The sequence below is a fragment of the Pinus tabuliformis genome, chromosome 6 (genome assembly GCF_031772625.1).
Source record: "Pinus tabuliformis cultivar Carrire ecotype Pingquan chromosome 6, CPIR1, whole genome shotgun sequence".
In the NCBI taxonomy this organism is placed as follows: Eukaryota; Viridiplantae; Streptophyta; class Pinopsida; order Pinales; family Pinaceae; genus Pinus; species Pinus tabuliformis.
In genome coordinates this window covers 1,322,320,196-1,322,337,348 of record NC_142292.1, presented here as the reverse complement: position 1 = coordinate 1,322,337,348, position 17,153 = coordinate 1,322,320,196, and positions in this window count along the sequence as shown.

Below are 17,153 nucleotides of genomic sequence, written 5' to 3'. Positions count from 1 at the left end.
GAACAGTGGGGTGCCATTGGTAAATTCTTGACCATATTTCTGTTTATAATTTTTCTTTTATAATGTCCTCGTGCTTTACTCTGTCAAGACTAATCAGAACTCATGTGCTCATGCAGATGTTGGTCCCGTTCGGCCAGTAGTACGCCTGAGAGTGCCACCTGCCGCTCCTGCAGGGGAGGCTGTGGGAAGAGCTATCCTTCGTAACCTTGATGTGGCCGAGACTCTTTCAACATTACAGGATCAGGTCAAAGGCCTCACTCTCGGCATTCCAGATGTGAGGACTAACGAGATGCCTTTGAGGTTGCAGCGACATACTACTGGCGTGCCAAGTCGATGGACTAGGCTTTTATGTATGATTGCACAGGCGGTGACTTGTTATCACCAGCATAATTAGACTAGGGTGCTCCCTAGCGTTTTGAGTTTTGGGTCATTTGACCAATTTTGTCTTGGTTACAGAACATTATGTGTAAACCATAAACAACTATATATATATTTTTTATTTTCGGATTTTTATTTTGGTTAAGTTACATGATTCTGATGCAAATATTGATGAGATGCTTTTTTTTATAAATGTTGCAAATGTCTATCTAACACATAATTTGCCAATGAGTCAGTTAATGCGTTTAAGCTTCTAGAAATATGCTGATATTGAATAAAATCAAATCACCTTTCCAAAATCTTGACCCTTAGGAACATGCGATAAATAGTTGGATTTCGGACGGAGTAGATACCAGTGAGCTGTAGGATGACGAGCTGTGAGTCTAGCCTGACGACCAGTCATCATATGCCATGTGTGATGGCATCAGAGAGAAGTTCTATCAACACGCTATATTCAGCGATGCTATTCGTTGAACGACCAATACATACCCCTCTGAAACTTACTAACTCACCACTTGGATCGAAAATGGCCCAGGCCGCAGAAGATAGGTTCTATGAACTACAACTTGCTCCGTCGGCATATCCAACAAATGATTCCAATAGGTTCGACATCTGCGACAAATGTAAAAAGAGGATTTCATCAATATTTTCATTAGGATCATGTAACTTAACCAAAATAAAACTTCGAAAATCAAAAATATATATATAGATGTTTATGGTTTACACATAATGTTCTGTAACCAAGACAAAATTCGTCAAATGACCCAAAACTCAAAACGCTAGGGGGCACCCTAGTCTAATGATGCTGGTGATAACAAGTCACCGCCTGTGCAATCATGCGTAAAAGCCTAGTCCATTGACTTGGCATGCCAGTAGTATGTCGCTGTAACCTCAAAGGCAGCTCGTCAGTCCTCACATCTGGAATGTCGAGAGTGAGGCCTTCGACCTAATCCTGTAATGCTGAAAGAGTCTCGGCCACATCAAGGTCGCGAAGGATAGCCCTTCCTATAGCCTCCCCTGCAGGAGTGGCAACTGGCACTCTTAGGCGTACTACTGGCCGAACGAGACCAACATCTGCTTGAGCACATGAGTTCTAATTAGTCTTGACAGAGTAAAGCACGAGGACATTATAAAAGAAAAACGATAAACAGAAATATGGTCAAGAATTTACCAATGGCACCCCACTATTCGCCAGCTGGCAGTACCAAATCTGGGTCGCCCCGGAATTCCATACTAGCATACGGATACTTGGAATAAACCATCTCCTGACGATCAAACCACTCGAAGAAGGTATCAAAAAAGGAAATCTGAGACTGACCAACATGCCTAGACATATGGTCGACCCATATCTACATATGTGGTTCAGTCGGTGGAGGTAAACCAAGTGCAATATATTGCGGCTGCATCAGTGGTATATTTTCCAAGGCGAAGGCGGTCAAAATAGAACCGTATCCAAAGTTCTTCAGCCTCCCGCTTTTCACCTTGGTCAACTGATCTTTCATCACAAAGAGTACTGCGTCACACCAGTTGAACAACTTCGGTTCGAGATAGATAATCATCCAATCAAAGAGATGATGGCTCTACCAGAATCATCAGTCTACACTCAAACGATTGTCTGTCCTATGTACATGAAAATGAATTTATAAAGCTAAGCATGGGAATGCCCGCCTCAGCTAGATCATGAAAATATTATGAAGATAATGTATTGTATTGTATCTTATTACAGGTCTCCTTCGAGCTTGAAAGAACTTCGGATCCTCATGATAAAGCATTTCACCCAACATCAAAAAAGATTAACGACCTCATGCTTTAGGGGGCAACTGTTATAGACATTTTTGGGCACTACAACCCCAAGCATAAATCCATAAACCAAGGTCTCCTAAGTCCCTAAAAGTGTTGTTCCAACCCCTAAAGAACAAAGTCAACTGATTACAGCTTCTCCCAGAAGTTCTCCATGAAACACTACTCAGAACTGGTCAAAACAAGATCATTTCACCTGCTCCATAGGCAAAGTGCGTTGCATGTCACCTAAGTACACTCAATGGGTGCGTTGCATTTCAAAAAGACCTTATATGGGCTGCGATGGGCGAGAAGAGACAAATGGCAGTGTCAATCCGCGAGGTGGAGAAGCATGGAATCTTCCAGAAACTTCTCCTATGACACTTGCCTCTCTGAATTCGACCAAGGATGAGTAAGAGATCATCAATCTCCAAGTGGAAGCAAGAACTATCAGAGGGAAGACACTAATCAAATCACAAGCTGACTCATCTCCCTTACAGACATCTATATATGGATCCCTCATCCCAGAGATCCGGAGGCTAGAATTTTTCATCTTGTAAGGAATTGGGTTTCAAACAGAGGTGTACTAACTACAGGCAGCAAAATTCTTGAATAGATCTGAAAAGAGTGAACAGAAACCAAAATTCAGAAACAATGCCTAGTCTGATCAGCGCACCTCTAACACAGTAAATTTGAAATGCAGTGCACCTACTACACTCGGGAAGTGCACTGAATCTGAGATTCACAGAACAGGCAGTGCGCTGGACCAGAAACGAGACTTTGCTTGGGTTCCGGGTCACAGTTTGTAGTTTAGTTCAGGGATTTTGGCCGAGCAAGTGGTAATCAGTAAATGAACAATAGGGGTAGATCTAAGGAAGTTACTAGAGCCACCACAAGGGCAATTAGAGAGTTTGTAAATCAGTTGTTTAATTCATAAAAAAACCCCGAGATTGACTGAAGCGACATTTATCTACTTTGCATTTGCATAGCAAATGCAGTTCGAAAGCTACCTGGCTCAACTTCAGGCTCCGTCTGTAAGTTTATAAAGTAAACAAATGTAGATAGACAAACAACCTAGTCGCTCCCCAGTGGAGTCGCCATTTTGTTACAGGGAAAAGTGTCTATACAGAACTGCTAATCCCACTAAGGCGGGTAGCTACCTTAGAAACAAACAAAGTAAAACTACTTTCGTTTTCCTTTATGAAAGATAGATGAGAGAAGAATAAAGGAGACCAACCTCTGTCTTGCGCTTGGCTCCTTGCTCGATTCCTCTCTCTTCTGATAGTCCTTTGCTACTTGCTTTCTTGTATACCCAGCTTCACAGAGTACCTGTAGAATCAAAGCAGCATAACACTATACAAGAACATGGATCTACTATCATAAACAATCTAGGATCAGATGTAAATTGACCATACAAATGCATAAAACATAAATGACACAAGAGTATGGAGGAAAACTTGAATAGCTTTATTGATAATCAAGAAAGAGCCAAGAGAGTTACAACCAGTTGTTCTGACCCAGCATCATCCTCTCAGCAAGTAAGCCCTTCTTCACCTCATGCAAAGCTTAGATCACCCAACACTATGATGTTGTCTCAAGAAACCAACAGCAATTCCTTACAAGATGCAAAATTCCAGCCTCCGGATCTCTGGGATGAGGGATCCATATATAGATGTCTGTAAGGGAGATGAGTCAGCTTGTGATTTGATTAGTGTCTTCCCTCTCATAGTTCTTGCTTCCACTTGGAGATTGATGATCTCTTACTCATCCTTGGTCGAATTCAGAGAGGCAAGTGTCACAGGAGAAGTTTTTGGAAGATTCCATGCTTCTCCACCTCGCGGATTGACACTGCCATTTGTCTCTTCTCGCCCATCGCACCCCATAGAAGGGATTTTTGAAATGCAACGCACCCACTGAGTGTACTTAGGTGAGATGCAACACACTTTGCCTATGGAGTAGGTGAAATGATCCTGTTTTAACCAGTTCTGAGTAGTTTTTCATGGAGAACTTCTGGGAGAAGCTGTAATCAGTTGACCTTGTTCTTTTAGGGGTTAGAACAACACTTTTAGGGACTTAGGAGCCCTTGGTTTATGGACATTTTATGCTTGGAGTTGTAGTGCCCAAAAATGTCTATAATAGTTTGCCAAATAGTCAACAGGGCATAGCCATAGCAAAACAGAAAGGGGAACAAAAAAATGTGGTGGCGTACATACTGTTTTTGTCTTTCTTGATTCTTTCTTCATTATTTGACCAATTATTTGTGCAGTCCGTAGGTCCTCATTTTCTTTGTCGAAATTCTCAACAAATTGCCTGTTGTAGATAACATGTGGCTCCGATAGGTGGCATATAAGCTTTAGGTTATCTGGAGTGAAAGATCCTATAACCTCCTGCGCTCCTGTTTTGAATTCTCTGTAAGATATATCAGCGTCGTCAATGATACACTTAACCATGTCGGTATAGGGGATTATTTTTGGTCGCGCGGATATTCGGTGCAGAAATGAGCACGCAAGCTCAGTTATGGAAGCATTAGAGGAATCATGCCCATCAACTGTAATCATTGTCTCAAGAATCCTTGGTTTTTCTTCTTCCAGTAACTAATACATAGCCTCCCATGTAGACATCCCTCCTTCCCTATTACATGTAGTATCCATGAACAGAGGATTCATTTCTGACTTCTAAGAGGTGATTGCTTTCCCTTTCTTCTCCATTGCTTTCGGCTCCCTGTTCTGCGACTTCTTCCTGAAAGTTTTAAGAGGAATAGTTTATCAGATAAAAATGATACTGAATGTAGGAATGAATCGATCAAGAAAACCAGTAAAGGTGATAAAGGTGTTCTATTTGAAATCATCTAAGAAGATATCAAATCACTCTAATGGCCTTTCACACATAAATTCAGTTACTTCTTCATAAATGCCCACTAATGATCCATTATATTTTAAATTGAATGTCCATAAATATTCACATCGTAAATTGAGAAACAATATCCTAGGGTGGTGAGCCTTTAAACTACGATAATAGCGATTTTGGGATTTGCAAAGCAATATCGCAGATCGCTATATTGTATAATTTGTTTTTGTTTAACTTGCCACTTTTTTGAGTTTTTGCGAGATGCGAGATGCGAGAAACAAACTTCATTACTTATGAGGCTTCTTTCTAATGAATAATGGACCTTCGCATGTGCTAGTGGAAATATTAAGAGGTGGGTCCAGGTTGAGATTGCATTTCTCAATATTGCCATATAATGGGTTGAGGCTTGTGTTGTATGAATGAAATGCAATGCGAGAAGGCTATTATACCATCGTAATTTTGCAGATCGCAATACTTCAAGGTAACCTCTTAAGAAAAGTATTTCATAAACAGTGATGTTGCGATGCGAGACTTTAGCTTTTTAAAGAAGCTTTAAGGACTTTCTAACATTATGACCGTTTTTCAAATATATATTTGCTTTTTTTATTGTTTCATTATAGATCATGGTGGGTTAGAAAGGTATCATTTGTGATGCATTTCATGCTAAATATGAAAAGGTAGCATTTTAATGGGTTTATAGGTTTTGTTTGATATCTTGATTTATTCTAAAAGTAAAAGAAATACCTACATGCTAGGATTGATTTTTTGGGTATATACATTTTTTTGAAAGAGTCCCCATTTATTAAAGTAATAGTTTACTACTAATGTTAATAAATGGGGGGGTTGTTGACAAGCACAACAATTGGCAATTCACTTGGAAGAACTAGTTATCTCTGAGAGTCTTTTGAATTTTCTAAAGCTTCTAAAATGAAGATAGTCTTGAAAATAAAACTAAATTGCATGGAATACAAGGTAAGTAGTACTGCTCGTTTATCAATAAACAACATCTGATCTAACTATCTTTCTTTTGATTGCCCTTTTCTCACGGATAGTCATTTTACCTACATCAGTCATTACTTGGTTATAAAGATAAAAGCTAAAGAATCTCATTATACCAGTGTTGGTACAGTCATTTGTCATAGGGAGAGCCTCTTCTGCTAGCAAGCGTTCATAACCTCGACAGGGTTACCTGTTACCTAGCAATGATTCAGTATCCCACTTAAGTAAGAATGCAAATTAAAGTTAAATTCTTCAGTATACTTAATCCTTTCTTTATTTTATTGAAGTAATTCATTCTTGTTTTATTTCTTACAGGAAAATGTCTTGGTTTGGTGGCCAAAATTGACAATGCCATTCACTTGATTTGGAACAGAACTGAATAAGTTGCCTCTTGATGAGACCCCTTGTCTTTTGATTGATCAATATCAAGCCATTACCCTATTTTGATATTTAGTATTGGTAATGTTAGTTAGTTATAATATTATGATGATGGTAAGATGACTCTTGATGAGACCTCTTATCCTTTAAGTTTAAAGTATATTTTAGCATTACACTCTAAAATTGAAAGCTACTTATGTGGGGGGGGTCATTGGCTCCTTAAGAGTTTCTAGACGACAATTGTAGAGTTTAAAGGTTCTTTTCCGCATAGAAACTTTTCTTTGTTATTGATGCTTTTCTTGACTGATGTAAAGAAAATTTCTTTCTGAAGCTAACTTTTATCAAAGATGAGATAATTTAGCAAAAAGAACAATAGGTAGTTTTGGAGTTGTAGCACTCAACTATTTATTTCATGAATGAAGATTAATTTTCATAACCAATTCTACTTCTACAAGCGAAAAAAAAATTAAAAAGAGAAACTATCCTTCAGTAAAACCAAACGTAAATGTTTTCAACTTGTATTATTATTTCAAAAGAAAATTAACTAAAGAGTATACTATACAGTGATCGGAAGAGATAATCTTCTATGGAAAATATCTCTTTAGGAGCTACCCATTAACAGGTAGAGGTTATCTCTTCCCTTCTAAATCTTGTAAGAGAAAAGTTGATGGGCCTATTAGCTCGACAATCTGGAATGGGCCAAGCCACATTCGTTGGGACTTACTATGCTTGCCTTTCTCTTTGTGGGCTTTGCCCCATTCTAACACTAAGTCTCCGAGTTGGAAACTTTTTGAAGACACAGAATTTGAATCAAAGGATGCTTTGACTAACTGCTGATGATGTGCATGGGTAATTCTATCCTTTTCTTGTTCCTCTTCAGTTTTAAGGATTTGTAATTGTCTAAGTTGCATAGACGAGGAAGGAGTTTCTTCGATGAATTGAACTAATGGAAATGAGGGAATAGTTATGTTTGTTGGCAAGACAACTTCCTTCCCATAAACTATATTAAAAGGGGAAGTGCTGATGGAGGTTTTCTGAGTTATTCGATCTTCCCACAGAGCAAAGACTAAGGATTTATGCCAGTTCTTTTGACTTTGATCAACAGTTCGTTTAATAATCCTTATAAGTTTCTTCTTTGTGGATTCGGCTAACCCATTTCCTTGTGGATAATAATTATCACAATATTTAAGTTTAAAGCCTCTTTTAAGTGAAAACGCTATCGTAGCATTGCCTGAAAAGTAAGATGCATTATCGAACATTAATGCAAAAGGTAAACCAAACCTGGTGATGATAAATTGACCTATAAATTCAATAATGTTCTCAGAGTTGGATATCTTGAGTGAAATTGATTCAACCCATTTCTTGAAGTAATCAATGGCTGTAAGGATATATTTATGCTTCTTAGAAGAATGAGGAACTATCTCACCTATTATGTCCAATCCCCACTGTTCAAATGGCTAATCAATGTTGAATGGTTGTAACAGTAATGCTGGTTTCTTCTGTCTTCTGGCAGTTTTCTAACATATCTTACATTTCCTTACATAACTATGTGCATATTTGAATAGGGTTGGCCAGTAATAGCCTACACGTAGGATTTTATGTGTTGTAGCATCTCCTCCAAAGTGTTCGCTAGGCGGTCCATCATGAAGTTCCTGCAATACTTTCTTTGATTTAGATTTCTCAAGACATCTAAGAAAAATGGGATCATAATTCATTCTAAACAACACATTGTTGACAATTTGATATTGTTTAGCTTTCAACCTCAAGGCTCTCTTCTTTTTGTAATTCAAATGTGGAGGTGCATATCCATTTTTTAAATAGAATATTATATCAACATATGTTGATCCAGTGTCATTAAGGCTTACCTCATATATTTGTATGTTGTCACCTGAATGATGTGATTCTGACATATTCGATGCTCCTGCCAACATCCTGCAAAAACCTTGACCTTTCACAATGTTTGCTAGTTTGATTTCAATGTCATATTCTTGCAGAGCCGTAACCCAATTTGCTCTTTTTTCACCCACATCCCTTTGTACTAGAATATTTCTTATTGCTGGGAACGGTACTGTCACCTTGGTGTGGGTTTTGAGAAGAAAAGGTCTGAAGTGTTTTATTGATTTGAAAATAGCGTAAGCTTGTTTTTCAACATCTCACTAATTCAATTCAGCTCCCTATAAATTAGAGCTAAAGAAAGAAATCGACGCTTCGGCTTTGTCTAATTGATTTGCTTATGTCAATATCGCTGTGTATGATTTCTCGGAAGCGAAAGTATACAAAGTGAAATGATTGGAAAAATTCAGCGTTGCTAAACACAGGTCATTTATGATTGCTTGTTTTATCAAGTTAAAAGCTTCATGTTCCAACTGACCCCATTTAAGTAGAGAATTTTTCTTTATCATGGCTTGAATGGGTAATACAATTCTTAAGAAGTCAGGGACAAATCGTTTGACAAAATTTATTTGACCAAGGAAAGACTACATTTATTTTTTGTTATGGGGTAAAGGTATTTCAGAAATTTCTTTAATCCTGTCTGGGTCAATATGAATCCCTGTTTTGGGCACAATAAATCCAAGGACTTTTCCTTCACTTAACATGGAAAAATACTTCTTGGGGTTAAGAAATCCCATACTTTTGACAACGTTCAAAGATTTGTTTTAGATCTCTCAAATGATTACTACGTTTTTTGGAATATACAGTTATATCATCTAAGAACATGACCACTGACCTGTTTACTAAACCCTTGAAGGAAATGTCTGTGGCTTTTTGGAATGTGGCACCAACATTAATTAGTCTGAATGCCATCTTTTGATAGGTGCAAGTGCCCCATTTTGTTCTGAACGTGATTTTCAGTTGATCATCTAGATGGACTAAGATTTGATTGTAACCTGAGAAACCATCTAGAAAGGACATTAGTTCTGAGCCTGCAACTGATTGCAATATCTATTCCATATGATGCAATGGAAAATTGTCCTTTTGGCAAGCTTTATTGAGATTGCGAAAGTCTATACAAATTCAAATATCACCATTTTTCTTTATGACTAGGACGAGATTGGAGACCCAGCTAGAATGCCTGACAGGAAAAATAATTTTGGCTTTTAGTAGTTTATTTAACTCAAATTTAATCTGGCTTTCTAAATTAGGATGAATTTTCCTCAATTTCTATTGAATAGGTTTTTCATCAACGGTCATAGGAATAGTATGTTGAATAATAGAGGTGTCATAGGTTTTAAGATCGTCATAATTCCAAGAAAAGGCATTCTTATATTGTTTCAACAGATGTATAAAAGATGATTTTTCTTCCGATGTGAGACGGAGAACTAGATTGATGTTTTCTAGTTTCGTGTTGGTTCTAAGATTGATCAATTCATACCGCAGAGTTGAACTCTGAAGTTTGGAATTAGTTGATAGTTTGAAACTATCTTTGAGGTCATATAAATCTTCCAATTTAACTACATATTTTGGTATAGCGTTGTTGTTGGTTTCTTGCTTCATTTGGTTGTCATGCTGGTCTTCATCAACTATCTGGTCCTTATAAGAGCCTTCTGAAGTGAGGAAGCTTACAATATCGGCATCGTTGTTAAAGACACTCTAGTTGGTGATACTACTAGGAATAGACAGCCTAAAAATTAATTCAATGGAGAATCGATATGGGTTGTAATCTTCGACCAGAATAAGCTTGGAAGCTACATTAGCTAGGAGATCAGCGCTAGCATTTTGGAGTCTTGGGATAGAGGAAATATTAAATGCTTGAAAATGTGAGGTTAGGTCTTGGACTAACAATTTATAGTGTTTCAAATATCTTGACTGATAATGTATAGTATTTTTTACTTGTCTAACGATAATTTTAGAATCTCCAAACACTTGGAGGTATTTGATATTCAGACCAATTACTTTGTAGAAACCTTGAACCAACACTTCATATTCAGCAACATTGTTTGTGCAATCAAACTCAAGTCTACATGCTAGCATAGTCTTTTCCCCTTCTAGGCTAACTAATATGCATCCTGCCCCTGCTCCATCATTGGATCTAGATCCATCAAAAATAATTTCCAAATAAATATTTATGTACAGGTTTATCTAAAAATTTCACACATTTAGAGGTGTTTATTTGGGAATAATTTTCAATTTGAGATACAACAGATTTTTCTAAGAAAGGTGAAGTATGAGCATTGAAATTCCCCAAAAAAGACTCAACAAAATAGTTTCCGATTTTATTATTGCTATATGCTATTGGCTCATTTTCTCTTTCCAGTTCTATCGCTATATATTTTTTATGTTTCTCTCAATCAACCCTTATCTGATTTGGCTTGTTGTTATAGGGAAGCCACATGTGAGACCAATCAGTTGCGAAGTAACCATGGAGATTTTCTGACCAGTCCCTACTGGGGATTAAGCCATAGAATTCAGGAATATCAGCTAAAAGTATATCAATGACTTGACAAACTTTTGGGTTTGATGAAAGTCTAATGGTTACTTGATTAAGTTCTCTAATAACTTCAACTTGAGACCGATCTAATTGTACTATTTGTACTGCAAATTTCTAAGGCTAGACGTTTAACTTAGCACAGAATGTTGTAGGCAAAATGTTAGATGAAGCACCAGAATCAACTAAACAGTTGTCCAATTTTTTACTAAACACCTCAAAAGTAAGGAGAAATGGCAGAGTATGAGATTTAGATCTTCCACCAATTAGAGCGATATCGGTTGGATCAATTTTGTTTGAAGAAATACTAGGGGGTCTTCCCATTTCCTGAGCGGCCTGTGATATTACTCCGGTTGGAAGCGGGGTAGTGGGAACTGCTTTGAGTTCTTTCAAAAGTAGCTTCCGCTATTATTTTAATTTACTAAGATCATGAAAGATGATGTTTGCCCTAGTTTTCTTCATATCCTCAATAATATTGTATTCCATTTCGTCGAGAATTATCAGAGTTTCGGATGAAGGTGAAGGTTATAATTGGGTAGGGTTTGTTTGAGTAGATTTCAGTGAAGATTTCTTACCTACGACTTTATCTATGGGAGGTGGCGTTGAAGTTTTCTATTTTGAACTTGATTGAGGTGGACCAAGCTAATTTCTGCTTCTAGTGGTAGCAGGTAGTGCTTCCTGATCCTATTCATTTGCAAGGATAAAATCCCACATTCCTTGTAATTCCATTATTTCTTCATCGTCAGTTTGTTCTTCACTTGAGGCTTCTTCCTCATCTCCATCCAATTCAACGTTCGATATAGCATTTGGAGGTTTAGGATCGGTTGGGGCATTCCTTTTATATGGTCTAAAAGGTTTCTTGGAAGAAGATTCTGCTACTTGCTTTTTTATGTCAACCACTTCATTAGACATGGTCTTGAGGACTTTTTGTAACCCTTCCAAATAAAAAGGATCCTTTGGTGGTTTTTTCCTAGAACCATCTCTAAAGGTTACTTTCTTGGATTTTCTTTCCTCTAATGCATTTTTCTTTTCTGCGGCCAAGATATGTTTTTCAACAGCTATTGCTTCTTTCCTATTTTCTGCTAACGTTGGTTTGGTAGCTCTATCAATGAAGATGGTCGTCTTTGAAGGTAAAGCAGAAATGTACCGTTCATTTTGGACGTCCTTGCTAGGTTTGGATGCCGTAGGTATTTTATTCAATAACTTATTGACACATGAGTTGAATTCCTTAATGGGTTCTTTTGGTTTGGCTTTCAAATTGGAGAGGTCATTTATCAAAGTTGGTGTGGACCTATCATCTCTGAATTTAGTTAAAAATTGCTCTTGAAAAGCATCCCAGATATTAATAGAGCCTGATGATAACGAAAAGAACCATGATCCTGTTGCTCCTTGTAGAGTATATGGGAATAATATTACAACTACATCTTCTTCTGCTACTCCATTCAAATTAATGGACAACATGAAATTATTTATATGTTCTTCAGCTAACAGGCCATTGTCCGGGTTAAATTTAGGTAACCATTTTTCTGGATGTGCTGTCAATTGGGTCAAAGGTCCAACCACTCTAACAGCTCTTGGGTTGGTCGATGGCCTTGGTTGAGGTTGATTATGTTCCATTGTTGGGATATCAGTAGAAGAGGGTAAAGCAGTGGTTAAAGGTGATTGGGTAAAGGATGGTGCAGCTCCTGTACTTGTGTGAATCATGATCTGGAGTTCGGAAGCGGGTGTGTGACCTTGCAATGATATGGATGGAATGGGATGATGATGAAAGAACCTCGCTTTGAGATTTTGATGGTGTCTTCTTAGCCCTTTTACGACTTGGTAGAGGGAATTCAACTGGTGGGATCCCAAGTTTTTCACTCTATGCTTTAGTTAGCAATTGCGATGGGGTATACTGAGAAGTGACACTGCCTTAGGATAACTCAGATTCTTCTTGAGATATTGAGATCCCCTGCAATTTATGAATCAGAGATTGTACTTCAGGGGGTTCAGAAGAAGAACTACCTGGCTTGTTTAGGATTTCAACAGTGGGCTCTGTATTTTTCTTTTCAGCTTTTCAGTTGGGAATAGGAGATTTGGAATGCGAAAGAGAATTTGGAGGTGATGGTGAGAGAGTATTACTCTTAGAATGGCCTTTACATTTAGATTTACCTGCCATTCATAGTCATGCCCTCCTTCTACCACCAAATATGTTGAAGGCTCAGAAATAATTGCCTCAACAAGGGGGATAACCACCTAGTCCGGACCTTGGGACAGCTCCTTTTCGGTTTGGAATAGTGGCTCTGATTGGGGATGATGGGACCAGTTTCCCAATCTATTTTTATGCGCGTGCTAACGGGATGATGTTTTTTTATATTTTTGGAGTAATACGTAACCTCAAACTAATCTAACTTACCTAATAATCATGTGCAGTTTTTCCTAATCAAAATATATTTATCTAACTATAACTATCCTGGGAGTAACATGATATATGCGATCTAAAATGATATCTAAAAGTAATCGATAATAAAGATCATTCAATTATGATAAGAAGTGAATCTATTTAACAATGATCGTTCCATATAAAAAGTTAGCTGAAATGATATGAGAGATATATTGCATAAAAATCATTCATGTATTGAGCAGAAACTAGAAATCATCATCATACAATAGTTCAATAATGGCAATCTAAAATTCAAACTTTCATAGATAAATAACTTGAAGATAATGTATTGCTTGACGCATAAGTAAAAAGAATTAAGAGATAAAATTACCATTTATAATACATTCTACTCATGTGCTCCAGCAATATTGATCTACTTTCAAATCATCCAACATCATCTAAGAGTATAGAACTGCAATTTCAGTAGAAGATGTCAAATTCAAGTAGAAAACAAATCATGTTCCATTAATTTCACCAGAACATCCTCAAAGGGATAGAAGTGCATGTTTTGAAGAATGTTTCTGACAAAATTTCTAGAACCCTCTCTAAATGCATGAGAGGGGTTTAAATACTAACTTATGAAACTCAAAATAGATTATTACAAAAAAGTTGAGGAGCTTTAAATGACCTGCCTCAATTTAAGAAAAATAAAATAAAAATAGAGATGTGCATAATGACTAATCCTGCATTCGATCTTTCAGATTGCAAATATCTAGCATGGTCTTAAGGAGTGTAGGTTGGTCGACTTCGGCTTTTAGTTGTCCTGCAAACACGACATTGATGAGAGCTAGCACCATTTTCTTGATAGAAACAATTAGGCATTTCAGGGTCATACACTAGCTGTGCGGTTTTACCACATATTGCCAATAAGCCTCCTAGTTTAACCTGGTCAGTTGCCTATTTGATTTTGTTCTTTCTTTTTTTGCATGTTTCCACCGTAATTCAAGTTGTTTTGCATTTGGAAGGAAACTAGGGATGGTCTCTGCCACGATATTAGCATTATGCAAATTTTCATTTACACTTTCAATGACGATGTTTGTTGCTGCTGTTACATCCTTTGTTGCTTGTTCTGCTTCTTTGAGCCGAGAATGACAACTTGCAAATAAGATCTCCTTATGTGATTCATCCAGTTTTGGCATGTTGACTCTTCTCCCATTCTCAGAATTTTTCCAAGTTATGAAATCTAAAACCCTTTTAAGAATTTCATCATATTCAAGTCACATTTCCACAACTTGGCTTGTTAACTTGTCGCTTATTTCGCAGTGAGAGTTCCACTGCGATATTTTTTAGCATAGCAATTCTTTTTTGTGTGTGAGCTGGGAATTGAGGTTGAGTGCTTTGCTAACAAACTAATTGATCTTGGGTCATCCTTATGTAGATTTGTTATGCTCTGTATCTGTGCCTCCTTACCTGCCAAGCTGCTTTGATGTTCTATTTGCATTCGTTGGAACTCCTATTGTAGCTTAGCCAATTGTACTTCTACTTGTTGGTTGGTTTTGGCTTGCTATAACTGTTGTTCGAGTGACAAAATTGTGTCTTCTTTTTCTTTAAGTAACAATTGTACCACTATTGCTTTGTCAATGTTTGTCATAGCATATGCACCTGCAAACTGCGAGAGCCTGGTGAGGTTGGCTGATGGGTTGGTGGATGTGTCTTTCTAGAGGACATCCATTAGCTCATTGTCTAGAGTGGTAGTTGTAGATTCCAATTTTCTTTTATTTCTCTGTCTCTTAACAACGACCTTGTGTTGTGGGCTGTAAAATACATCAAGAGGGGGAATTTATTCTATTCTTAAAACAATCTCAGAGGTGGGGGCAACAGAAATGTGTTCTATTTTTTGAGTATTCACATTTCCCCCTGTTATAATTTTCGGATTTGTTTCTTAATGTGTCATTTGTGTCTCCGGTGCTTGTTCCTCTGTGTTGAGTTTTTTGTTGAAATTATCCCACTCCTCTTCCAAATCAATTACCAAAGGATTTATTAGATGTATAGAGGGAGTATGGATTTTAGTCTGCTTGATGGTCGAAGTCTATTCATCTGTCTTTGCTGCAGACTTGGTTGTATCCTTGATTGATTCCCTGCTCATTATTTTATTTTCTGATGACTTCTCGGATCCCTTGCTAGATTTCTCTCGAGATTCCATTCCATAATTAGTTTTATATTTTTCGTTAGAGTTACCATCTATGCTTACACTGGGAGTGGGCTCCCTTATTGGTTCAATTAACAATTGGTCCAATAGGACCTTTGATAATCTCTTTTCTTTGTAACTATAAAATGTTCCAAGACCCTCTTGATCAAAAAGTATTTGTGCCATATGCTTCACTTCTCTGAAGGTATTCTTCTGTAAGAAAATATCATCAAGTGGGTCCTTCTCATGGCTGAATATTTTTACTTTGACCATAGTGGTAAAATCCTTGACAATACCAAATGGGTCATATTGTCTTCTGTGGAACTTAGGTAATCGTAGAGACAACATATTATCTACTTCCCTAAACACATGTCCAAGGTCATGTAATGCAAACAGTCCACATGATACAGGAAATTGAGGTCAAATGGCCTTCTTTGACTCCTTCAATGCTTTGATCATCCCTCTTTCACTGCATGTCTGATAGCCTATCTCTCTAGCCATTAATAAATCTGGGACATAGAAAGGGAGAACATGGGGAGAGGTGATGCTGCCAAATACTCTGATGTATGTAAATATCTCTCCCCCGAACCATTGGGCTACTGGGAGGATGTCTATCTCAGCTTCTTGGGAGAATCTGGGGGCATATCGATTATAAATTTGTTTATGGATAGGAAGCATAACCCGATGACGAATCTTGAAAAAATGTGGTTCAAAATTGGATTCCCACATGTCTTTGTGGTGGATGTGAATAGGAAGTGGATATTAAATAGTTCACTTCCATCCCATAAGAGGGAATTTAGAACCAAAACAAATAGCATCCATAACATAAGCACACATGAAAAACAGAGGGTAAACCCTTGAAGTAATACTCATTTTCCTTCTATACTCTATAATTTCTTTAGCTAAATTATCAGACAGGATTTGTGCCCAATCTATTATTGTTGCATTAACAGTTGCATCTATCAAGGGAAACCATTCAAAGGAGAATTTTTTACTGTCAGGTTTGCCAAATAGTCTACAGAGCATAGCCGCAGCAAAAAATAAAATCGGAACAAACAGATGCGGTGGCGTACATACCATTCTTATCTTTCTTGGTTCTTTCTTCATTATTTGACCAATTCTTTGTGCAGTTCATCAGGTCCTCATTTTCTTTGACAAATTTCTCAACAAATTGCCTATTGTAGGTAACATGTGGCTCCGGTAGGTGGTACATAAGCCTTAAGTTATCTAGAGTGAAAGATCCTATAACTTCCTGGCCTCCTGTTTTGAATTCTTTGTCAAATATATCAGCATTGTCAATGATCCACTTAACCATGTCGGTATAAGGGATTATTTTTGGTCGCGCGACTACTCGGTGCAGAAATGAGCATGTAAGCTCAGCTATGGAAGCATGAGAGGAATCGCACCCATCAACTATAATCGTTGTCTGAAGAATCCTTGGTTCTTCTTCCTCCAGTAACGGATACACAGCCTCCCATGTAGACGTCCCTACTTCACTATTACATGTAGTATCCATGAACAGAGGAGTCATTTCCGACTTCTAAGAGGCGATTGCTTTCCCTTTCTTCACCATTGCTTTCGGCTCCCTGTTCTGCAGATTTTTCCTGAAAGGTTCAAGAGGAACAGTTTATCGGATAAAAATGATATTGAAAGTAGGAATGAATCGATGAAGAAAACCAGTAAAGGTGATAAATGTGTTTTATTTGAAATCATGTAAGAAGATATCAAATCACTCTAAATGGCCTTTCACACATAAATGCTTTTACTTCTTCATAAATGCCCACTAATGATCCATT